Source organism: Lytechinus variegatus, chromosome 8 (genome assembly GCF_018143015.1).
Source record: "Lytechinus variegatus isolate NC3 chromosome 8, Lvar_3.0, whole genome shotgun sequence".
NCBI lineage: Eukaryota > Metazoa > Echinodermata > Echinoidea > Temnopleuroida > Toxopneustidae > Lytechinus > Lytechinus variegatus.
This window is the reverse complement of record NC_054747.1, coordinates 9,541,696-9,553,796: the sequence shown is the minus strand read 5'-3', so window position 1 is coordinate 9,553,796 and position 12,101 is coordinate 9,541,696.

Sequence of the window (12,101 nt, the reverse complement as noted above, 5' to 3'; positions counted from 1 at the left end):
TCTTGACTAAACCTTGTCCCATTTAGACATATTTGTGTAATGTTCTGTATTAACATCTACATGTATAAAGTATTAATAGAAAGCTGAGAACAATTTGAAAAATGTTTCAAAATATGTTTCATTCCAAGGTATGACATAATATGCTGGAAGCAGCAAAATGTAGTGAGAATTTTCTTCACTTATGAATTACAAATCTTGCTGTTGCTATGTCACGATGTGTATGTTTATGTATGAAATGATGTTGGCAAGCCTTTTTAGCAGTTGTGGAGCTCCAACTGCAAAGCGGCTTAATTTTGTAGCTTATGATTTATACATTTGCCCCTAACTGTTGTATAATATTGCCTAAATGGACAACATACTCAAATATGGGAACTGTTTTTTAAATATGATTTTTTTTTATACATATAGTGATGTAATACATATAGTGATGTAAATGTAATGCCATATGGCCTGCTGATGCTTGTTATTCAATTGCATTGTGGGTATTGATGAGAGGATGAAGTTGAATATGGTAATTATGGGAAAAGGAAGGAAGGATATGTTCATGTGGGTCTATGAAGCTTTAGTAATATTGTGCCAATGTAAAATAAGAAATACAGTAATTTTTTTTTATGTCATCTAAACCAAGAGGACATTAAAGAGAAAATTGTCGCGGGGGGGGGGGGGAGGTCAAAGGCAGTAAGGAGGGGGAGGTGATTAATGTGAGTAGGGGCAATGAATTAAAAAAAAATGGGATAATAGGATGTATGTGTGGTTATGGGTGAAGATGTGTGAGAGAGGGAAAGAAATAAGTAATTGGGGGAGTGCACGGAGGAAAGGGCAATGTAAATGATTACATGTAAGAAAAGGAAGAATGTCTCAAAAGGGGGAATAAACTAAACAAAAACGAAGAAATGTTTCATAACGCTTGTATTGTCTTTAGTTAATTTTGAAGGATTAATACTGTGAACCATCCTTGAGTATCATTCAAAATTCTAATCTTACAAACTTGTAGTGGCCGTTTGATTTTGATTTTTTTGACCACCAGAATCTGTGAAAATGTAAATATTAATATTAATATCAAATATATCTAGCGCCCCCTATTCGTGATGATTTTTTTTCCCTTCTACTCTCAGCTCATCTTTTAGGGATTGGATATAAAGGAGCAACAGACAACGATTATATCCTGAAGATTTCATCCCAGTCCTTGCTTTAAAATAGGTTTATATCAAATTGGAAAACAAAAGACATTTTACTTAAAACACATTTCCATTCCTTTATCTCCATATCATATCCATAGCCGGGGAGGGGGCGTATCGAGGCAGTTGCTCCCCCATTTTTTTTTCTTTCTTTCTTTTTTGGTTGTCAAATTTCTCGGGACCCAAATGACCTTAATTTTGTAGTGAAACCTTTTGTTTTTTTTTACTTGTCAAATTTATTTCAGCACCCCCAGCGAAAAAAAAATCGTTCACAGAGGCCTGTTAGATCAGTAAATGATTAGATTAGGTCAGTAAATGTGAGATAGTGTAATGTTCTATTTTTAAAGAAAGAATGACTGAAAACAAGACTAATGGCGTTGTGGCGTGCGCCTGTAATCCAAGCTACGTGGGGAAGTTACAAATTGATGCAGAAGTTCGAGGTTCGAACCCTGGTCACGTCTTTCGGATGGTGACGTTAAATGTCGGTCCCAGACGTAAATAATCATATCTGATTGAAACACGTCTGACAAAACTCAAATACACACACATGCGGAGGACGCGGGCGGGAAATTATGAACTGGGGAAAACGGAGAAAGAATGAGAAGGGTTTTGTGATGGACGAGTAGATGATGTAAGTAATAATGTTTGATTGAAGGAAGAAGGGAAGAACTGGAAAGTAGGAAAGCAATCATTTTGAGTGTGAAGGAAAACGATGATGTGTTTTAAAAGATGAGGGGCACCGGCCGGCAAAGAGTGCATAGGCCTATGCAGAGGGAACCCCAGCAAAAAAATGCACTACTCCATCATTAATGGTCTCATCAATCTGGGCCCGGTCTTACACAGAGTTACGAATCAATCGTAACTCTATATGGAAAGCCACCAGTGCCACAATTTTTTGTACAGGAAATTTGCAAAATAAGGAGCACCAAACTGTCAAGAAATCAATGGATATACATTCATATGTAGAGAACATTTTTGAGCAAACGTGCATTATGTTGACTTTGCTGGCTTTCCATAGTTGCGATTGATCGGATCAATCGCAACTCTTTGTAAGACGGGCCCCTGGTGGGTGTTTCATAAAGCTGTTCGTAAATTTACGAACGACTTGGCGCACGACTCGACTGGAACATGTTCTTAAAGGGGAAGTCCACCCTGAAGAAAACTTTGTTGTAAAAATAGCATAAAAAATAGTAAAAAATATTGGTGAAGGTTTGAGGAAAATCCGTTAAAGAATAAGAAAGTTATTAGAGTTCAAAGTTTTGGATTTGTGACGTCGTAAACGAGCAGCTGTCCCGTGTGTTATGTAATATAAAATGCATGAATTTCAAATTTTATATGGTTGCTGGTGACTTAATTTTGTTTTCTATTCATGATCGGGTGTGAAATGATTTGTCTATTGATATACAAAAGGTACAGTAAACACCATTTTCAATTTTCTGAGAAAATGACATTTCATTGATTTTTTACCATTCGCCATGTAGGAATGCTGCTCGCATATGACGTCACAAGTCAAATAATTGAAATTCTAATAACTTTTTAATTATTTGATGAATTTTTCTCAAACCTTCGTCAATATTTTTTATTATTTTTTCTGCTATTTTTACAATAAACTTTTTGCCAGGGTGAACTTCCCCTTTAAGTCATAACTCAATGACATATGAATATCACATAGCACAATTAAGAAAGTATCTCCAGTCGTGCGTAGCGGCAGCGTAAAGTCATTCGTATCTTTACGAACAGCTTTATGAAACACCCACCTGGGGAGCGTTTCATCAATATTTTCATCCGACAAATTGTCAGATCTGGGCCCTGTTGTACAAAGAGTTACGATTGATCCGATCAATTGCAACTATGGACGGCCAGCAACGTCAACATCTATTATGCATGTTTGTTCAAAATATTTTCTAGCTGTGATGTATATTCATGCATTCATTGTTTTCTTGAAAATTCACTGCCCTTCTCTTTGCATAAAAAAGGACTTTGTGCAAATTTTTTCGTAGAAAAAATTATGACACTGATGGATTTCCATAGAGTTACGATTGATCGGATCAATCGTAACTCTTTGCACAACAGGGCCCTGACATCTTTTCATGATTTTGATTGGCTGAGAGGCACTGTTCCTATGGTAACTGTTGGATAAAATGGGACTTGTCGGATAAAACATCCGACAAGTCCTTTCATGAAACGCCCCCTGGTTTTCCATCTGAAGTGAATAATAATCTGCTTCTCAAATCTCTCTTCTTTAATTCTTCTTAGATAAAATTCATGACTACCGCTCCAACTTTATCTTCAATCTCTAACTCGCCGGACTTGTTCCACGGTGGATTTTAGGAATCTCACAAAAAGTGGAGGGATCACCTATAAGAGAGAGAGAGCTAAGTGGTGAATGTAGACAGCCCGGGGGGAGGCCACTTACATTGGCGAGTGGATAACATGCGCGACCAAAAAAACACGTAAAAAAAAAATCTTTTTCACGATAGGGCACGTTACGTACGTAACGTGATAAGGGTGTCAAAAACACAAAAATAACGAAAAAGGGGATCTATTTCACTAGGAAAATTACGTGTTTGGGGTCTATTTTGAGGAGATGATAAAACAAAATTAAAATGTTTTAAAGTATATATGACCCTTTTGCCTCAGCACTACGTGTTTAGAGTCCGATTTGTGCGAGGTATAAAAGGTGGGGTCGTACTAAACCAAATAAGGTAAAGCCGACGACCGAAGGACATGTAACAATAAAACATTCCTGTACTTGTTTAGGGGTTCATTTCAGGGAAGTTTGCCAAGAGTATCGTTTGTTTCCAATACTTGTTAAGGGTAGGGTTTCACATGCCAATACTTGTTAAGGGGTGCATTTTCAGAATATGGAAATTACGTGTGTAGGGTGATTTTCGAGACCTCATGGTCGCGCATGGTATCCACTTGTGAATGGAAGTCCCCCCCCCCCCCCCACGGTGTAGACAGCAACCCTACAGTGTTCGGCGAGCCCATGCAGAAATACAAACTTTATTGAATTAATGTAAGAGTTCATCACATGACGTCATAATTAAATACCTAAAACATGGCAGAATCTTAACACACAATGTTGGGCAACATACTGTCCACTGTTTTGGGTAATGCATGTTGGTAAAAAATATTCTGGGCAATTATTATCCAATTGAGCAAATTTATTACCCAATTATTAGTTTTGATGACCCGAATTTGACAGATTTTAACCAATAGTTGTGTGGACAGTATGTTGCCCAGTGGTGGTTAGAAATTGGGCCCTTTTTGGCCCAACCTTTTTAATAAGAGTGCACCCTGGTGAGGTTCACAAACGTTTGAACACCACTGTGTGTGTGTGTGTGTATAAAGTAAGGGAAAGAATTTTCAAGTGGGTATGCTGGTTTGTCAAGAAAAAAATTGACACCCCCCAAAAAAAGGGGGGGAATGGTTACTCCCGAACCCGAGGGGGGGGGGGGGCACTTCCATTGACGAGTGGATACCATGCGCGACCATGGGGTCTCGAAAAGCACCTTAAACACGTATTTTCCATATTCTGAAAATGCACCCCTTGACAAGTATTGGCGTGTGAAACCCTACCCTTAACAAGTATTGGAAACAAAATGACACTCTTGGCAAGTATTCCCTGAATTAAAACCCTAAGCAAGTACGGGCTTCCGAATGAAGGTGAATTTTGTCAAACCCCTCCCAAAAAGGATTGTCCTTTGTGTTAATTTGGTGAACGAAACATAACACATTATAGAAGAAAAATATGAAAGAACACGATGAAAACTTTTGGGCCAAGCATACTTCTACAAGGATAAATGAAAGAGGTTTGTAAAAGTGAAAAAATATTAATATAGACCTAATATTATAATACGTACACGCACACACACACAAACAAGAGTCATGGATTTAGATAACAGCCTAAGAGCATATAAGTTTGTTTGACATAAATTATGGCTGACAGCCCCTCATCCTTATTTGTAATCTGCTTTAAAATCCCGTTTAAAATGCATGGGTTTGAAGAAAAAAGGAGATCGAGAGAGCTTCATTAAATCCGGAAGGATACGAGGATGAAAAGAAACTACGCATAAATACGCATGAATAAAAGATAGCAGTCGATAAGAGAGACCTCACCCGAGTAAGAGACCTTTTTTGAGAAAAACTAAAAGGGAAAATAAAAAAGTCGGTTGTCTGACTGACATGCACCATCTTCTTTCAAGAAAGAGAGCGTGCTTTGCGGAAGTTCAAATTTGACCGTTACCCCTTTCTTTTTCTTTATCTCTTTTATTTTTCTAACCCAACGAAGTGCATTTCTGTGGTGATTATATCAAACACACAATTTCTGTATCAAGACTACTCTAATCAACTCTTCTTCAGTATCGTACAGGCCATCGTCTGCTGTGGGTTACTTTCGTTATTCCGCAGGTTCGTTATTCCGAAGGTTTGTTAATCCGAAAACAAAATAAGGTTCGTTAGTCCGAAGGTTCTTTGGTCCGAAAACGCAATGAGATTCGTAATTCCAAAGGTTAGACCGAAAACAAATAAGTTGGGGTTTTTTAAGCCGAAGGTTCGTTAGTCCAAAAATGAAATTAATTTATTTTTGGAGCGGAAAAGCTGTTGTAATTAGCAGGAGCCGCGGAACGGCTTTCAAAGTGGGGGGGGGGGGCTGACCATGCAAAAAAAATCACAATCCTATGGTAATTTGTAGGTTTTTGTACATGGTTTTGGAAAAAAGTGGGGGGGCTGAAGCCCCCACCCCCCCCCCCCCCACCAGCTTATGCAGCCCTGATTAGAAATAACAGGATGATATGCAATAGTTTCAACGGAGGATACATGTGTGCGTGTTGTGGTCAGAGCAGTTGCATCAAGAATTGGCGAGTGGATCAAACATCTTAATTTTGTTTTCTCTGAGCGATAATGCTACCTGACCGAACGAATCGATTAGAATGTAGGGGACTGGCTGTTAGTCACATGTTGATAAACTGCAGATAAGGGGCTTTTTTTTAGGGGGGATGTCATTTTAACAGCTTCTGCTGATTATAAAAAAAATCCCCGTAGGTAAAAATGCCCCTTTTCAAAAGGGAAAATACTTCTTTTTTAAGAAATGTGCCCGTTTTGAAATCAAATACTCTTTTAAAGTACAACATTTACATTTCAGGTTAGAAAATCACTTTTTTTATCGAGCTACGCGCTCGCCTCAGTTGTTATGTAGTAAGGTACTTACCCTATTTCTAGTTATAAAAATGCTTAGATTGTCCGGTTTTCTGGTTGGAATATCATAAATTTTCATCTCGAGCTTCGTGATGCTCGCGTTAATTCTTTGGTTAGATACACATCTTCTTCATGATTACGAGAACGGTTCCGAATGTTTAATTTTCACTTCTTATTGATATGCCCAAAAGTTTGAGCTCGCGATTAGCGCTCACATCTCGCGCGGGAGGCAATTTTAACAGTATGACCTAATTAGCCCCATAATTGATTAAAAAACAGCGAGTTTTAGTCATTCAAATTTGATTTTTTTTTTCAGAACCGCGTAAAAAATTTGAATATATAACATTAATCAGAAATCACTTCAATGAAGGCTTTGTTCAACTTAAAAACTACAAAACACACAACGACATCACACACTGTAAAAATGTGGTGTTAAAACTAGTGACACCAATTGGTATTAATAGAGGACCACATCCTGAGGTGTTAAAATAACACCCTAGAGATTGAACATAACACCAAAGAGTGTAAATGTAACAACCATAGGTGTTGTAATAACACCTATAGGTGTAAAACTAACACCACCAATCTAACACCGGTGTAAAATAACTGGTGTGGTCCTCTATCTACACCGGTTAACACCACAGTTTTTGCGGTGCATAGATTATAATCTCATGGCGAAAATATTACCCAAAAGCACATTAACCCCCAAAGGATAATACGTTTGGCCGCGCCCCCGCCTCACCTAGCCTCATAACAATTGAAAATGAAACGATGTTTCTACCCCCCTCCCCCCCTCCCCTCTCCATCACGCTTGCCCTTTATTTATGTTTTTTTGAACAAATCAAAACAAATCACAAACAATCACAAGCCATCAACAGATTCACAAAAAACATATCATTAAAAAAAGGAAAGGAAATAAAAAGAAAAAAAAGGAAAAGGGAAAATAAAAAGGCAGCCTTTTGATAAATTATCATATTTCACATCAGCTCTAATCACTTGAAAAAAAATAAATCAAACTTGAATTATCTTGGAAAGCATATACAATACAGGCATGATAGGGGTGATCAAAACTGGAATCTCCATTTTTTGAAGTGACAAGAAAGTGTGTTATTTTTCTTAGCAATAGAATATTCAATGTCTTTGTTGGTTTTTACATAACATTTATATCCTTCAAAGTTAGGTGGTTTGTTCTGTAATTTACAAATGTAAACATAGTACTTAAGCAAAAGAAATAAATATGTAATAAATTTATCAGAAAGTAAACCAAACATTTTCTCAAATGCAGAGACAATTAACCTCTTATTAGTTTTCTGGTTGATAACCTTCAGAGTTTCCTCCCATATACATTTAATAGTGGGGCATTCAATAAAAATGTGAATATAGGTTTCAGGCTCCATCACGCTTGCCTTCCGGCTCCGCCACAGATTATTTCTTTTTTTTTGTAATGGTTTTTGTTTTCTTTGTAGGACTAGGTGTGAAATGTTTCTCTATTGATACACTGAAGGTACAGTGAAACCATTTTCAATTTTCTGAGAAAATGATATTTCATAATTAATTAAAAACAAAATGATATGAAGGAAAGCTGCTAGAATTTGACGTCACAAATCTAATAATCAAACTTCTAATAACTTCTCAAACTTTCGGCAATATTTTCTATTACTATTTTTATAATAAACTTTTTGTCATGGATATGGTTTTAGGGAAAATCAAACACACAAACACTGACAGATTTCATCAGAGTCGGAGAAGGAAAAACTAATGTTTAATTTATGACATTTCTAAAGCTTTGCCTTGTTTTGATGAAACGGTTCTTTGCATGTCTTCGTAAATACGCAATGAGCAAGTGGATATTATGTCATGTCCCCATTTATTATTTTCTATTTTTGAATTGCATATCGGATTGGCGTTTCATTTGATACGTAAAGTATTCATTCCGGCAACTAATTTTGTTTTAAGGAAGACATTATCGTGCACACATGAAAGTAGGAAACAACTATGAATTCATTTACTAACACAATATATGGTAAAGGTAAATTCACAACGGCGTGCATATAACTAATTCAGAAAGTATCGCTATTCTTAAAAGACAAGTCCACCCCAGCAAAAACTTGATTTGAATAAAAAAGAGAAACATTCAACAAGCATAACACTGAAAATTTCATCAAAATCGGATGTAATATAAGAAAGTTATGACATTTTGAAGTTTCACTTCATTTCACAAACCAGTGATATGCACATCTCGGTCGGTATGCAAATGAGGGAACTGATGACATCACTCACTCACTATTTCTTTCGTATTTTATTATAAGAAATGTGAAATGTTTTGATTTTCTTGTCATTGTCATGTGAAATGAAGTTTCATTCCTCCCCGAACACGTGGAATTCCATTATTTTAACATTTTTGCTTCAGGCAAGGAGGTCCTAATCATCAAATTCGTAAAAAATGAAATATTGTATAATTCAAACAATAAAAAACAAACGAAATAGTGAGTGAGTGACGCCATCGACTCTCTCATTTGAATGTAACTGGCTCGTTCATATAACTATTTGGTTAAAAACAAGCGAAACTTTGAAATGTCATAACTTTCTTATTTCACATCCGATTTTGATGAAATTTGCAGCATTTTGCTTGTCTGATTTTTCTCTATTGATTCAAATCAACATTTCCTGAGGTAGACTTGACCTTCAAGAATTCAGTTACTTCGTCATTTTGTTTTCAGATTTTGATGACATTTTCAGGGCTTTTCTTGGTGAATTTTACTCTATTTTATTAAAATATAATTATTTTTTAGACCGTAGTAGCCCCTTAAATGGGAAATTCACGCTGACAAAACATTTTTCGTAAAAATAGCAGGAAAAATACTAAAGTCTGAAGGAAAATCCATTAAAAAAATAGAAATATCAGAATTTTAATTATTTCATTTGTGACGTCATATATGTGAGCAAATTTCCCCTATACCGTATGGTAAAAAAAATCACTGATATGTTATTTTATCAGAAAATTGAAAATAAATTCTATTGTATCTTGAGTAATAGACAAATCATTTCACACCACATGCCAAAAAAAGAAAGTCGTCACGAACCATTAAAAACTTTTTAAGCTTTTCATATTACTTAAAGGTCAAGTCCACCTCAGAAAAATGTTGATTTGAATCAATAGAGGAAAATCAGACAAGCACAATGCTGAAGATTTCATCAAAATTGGATGTTAAATACGAAAGTTATGACATTTCAAAGTTTCGCTTATTTTTAACAAAATAGTTATATGAACGAGCCAGTTACATCCAAATGAGAGAGTTGATGATGTCACTCACTCACTATTTCTTTTGTTTTTTATTGTTTGAATATTATTATACAATATCTCAATTGTTACGAATTTGATGATTAGGACCTCCTTGCCTGAAGCACAATATGTTAAGATAATGGAATTCCACGTGTTCAGGGAGGAATGAAACTTCATTTCACATGATCGAAATATTTCATATTTCAAACAATAAAAACAAAAGAAATAGTGAGTGAATGACATCATCGACTCTCTCATTTGGATGTAGCTGACTCGTTCTTATAACTGTTTTTGTGAAATGAAGCGAAATTTTGAAATGTCATAACTTTCTTATTTTACATCCGATTTTGATGAAATTTTCAGTGTTATGCTTGTTGAAATTTTCTCTTTTTATTCATATCAAGCTTTTGTTGGGGTGGACTTGTCCTTTAACATAATATTTATAGGAAGCTGCTCGTACATATAACGTCATTAATGGAAAAAATACAATTTTCTTAACTTCTTATGGATTTTCCTCAAACCTTAGTTCACCAATAGGCCTATTAATTTATTTTTTTTTGCTATTTTTACAATGAACTTTTATTCAGGTCGAGTTTGCTCTTTAAGTCAGGGCTCACACCAGGGGTCCGTTTCAGACAGCTGTTCGTAAATTAAGAGCGACTTTAGGAACGACTGGTGATCCTTTTTATACGCTCTAAACCATCGCCAACGAATCTACCACAAGAAAGGATCACCAATCGTTCTTAAAGCCATTCGTAAATTACGAACAGCTTTATGAAACACCCACCAGATCCGATTTCTCCCGAATGATTTCGGACTGATCCTGTCCGAATAAGAGATGATTTGGATGGATTCGGAACCTGGTCATTATCCCGGGGGGGGGGGGCCACTTACATTGGCGAGTGGATACCATGCGCGACCAAAAAAACACGTAAAAAGGATGTCTTTTTCACGATAGGGCACGTTACGTACGTAACGTGATTAGGGTGTCAAAAACACAAAAATAATGAAAAAAGGGTATCTATTTCACTAGAAAAATTACGTGTTTAGGGTCTAATTTGAGGAGATGATAAAACAAAATTAAAATGTTTTATAAAGGATGTCCTTTTTGCCCCAGCACTACGTGTTTAGAGTCCGATTTGCGCGAGGTGTAAAAGGTGGGGTCGTACTAAACCAAATAAGGTAAGGCCGACGACCGAAGGACCCGTAACAATAAAACATTCCTGTACTTGTTTAGGGGTTCATTTCAGGGAAGTTTGCCAAGAGTATCGTTTTGTTTCCAATACTTGCTAAGGGTAGGGTTTCACATGCCAATACTTGTTAAGGGGTGCATTTTCAAAATATGGAAATTACGTGTTTAGGGTGCTTTTCGAGACCTCATGGTCGCGCATGGTATCCACTCGTGAATGGAAGTGGCCCCCCGGGTCATTATCTCATTCGGGGAGCTCCCCGAATAGAGACGAAACGGACCCGAATAAATCACGATTTAGCGCAGAATCGCCGAATAGTGGCTAGAATCGAACCGAATGTGACCCGATTGCTCCGATTACAGCCGTATAACAACCCGAATGATACCAATAAATCCGAATCTGCCCAGAATACTCCAAATGCTTCCCCTAATCCACCCGAATATCACGGTCATCCAAATACACCCTGAATGAAATTTGATGTGGCCACATTCGCAAGTACTTTGGAGGGTATTCGGCCGGTTTTGAGCATTTCAAATCGAGCCGAATTCCTCCATGTTCCCAAATCCTTCCTGAATTTTCTCACATTCGCGAAGGGCCGGAGAACAGAATACCCCCGAAACCATCCGTATACGTGTATTCGGATGGATTCGCAGCCGATTCGTTTCCCATGTCACCCTAGCTTTACGAACAGCCTTATGAAGCACCAACGCCCGCCTGAGCTTCATCTTGAAAATTATCACAGAAGCCGTATCTGATTGGGAGAAGAAAAAATAATCACTCGTCGTTTCTAAATTTAAAAGGGATACTCATTAGACATGATAAGGCGAGGTCAATATGGGGGGAAAAATATGCATTAATTAGAAGAACGGCCTTATCAGAAATAATTATACTCGTTAAGGAAAAGGACCTAATTCATGGTCACAACGCGAGCTCTATACACAACAAAAAAGCAAGTCCCCATTAAACAAACATCCACAATTTCCGAACCACCGGGAGTTTTTAATATATCTTTATATGAGCGTGTAGGTAATATAGACCAGTTCGTAGTTACTTCATGGACAATTTTGGTCAAATGACCTTTCATTTCTTTAAGATAGGCAGATTTCAAAGCAATATATTACGTAAACTTGCCTTACACAGCAGGATGAAGAAATTGAATAGACCTGGTGACTAGAATAGCACACCAATGAACACTTTATCAAGGTAATTTTGTTGCTACTTTGAATGATCATATCATAGCATGTTGCACAG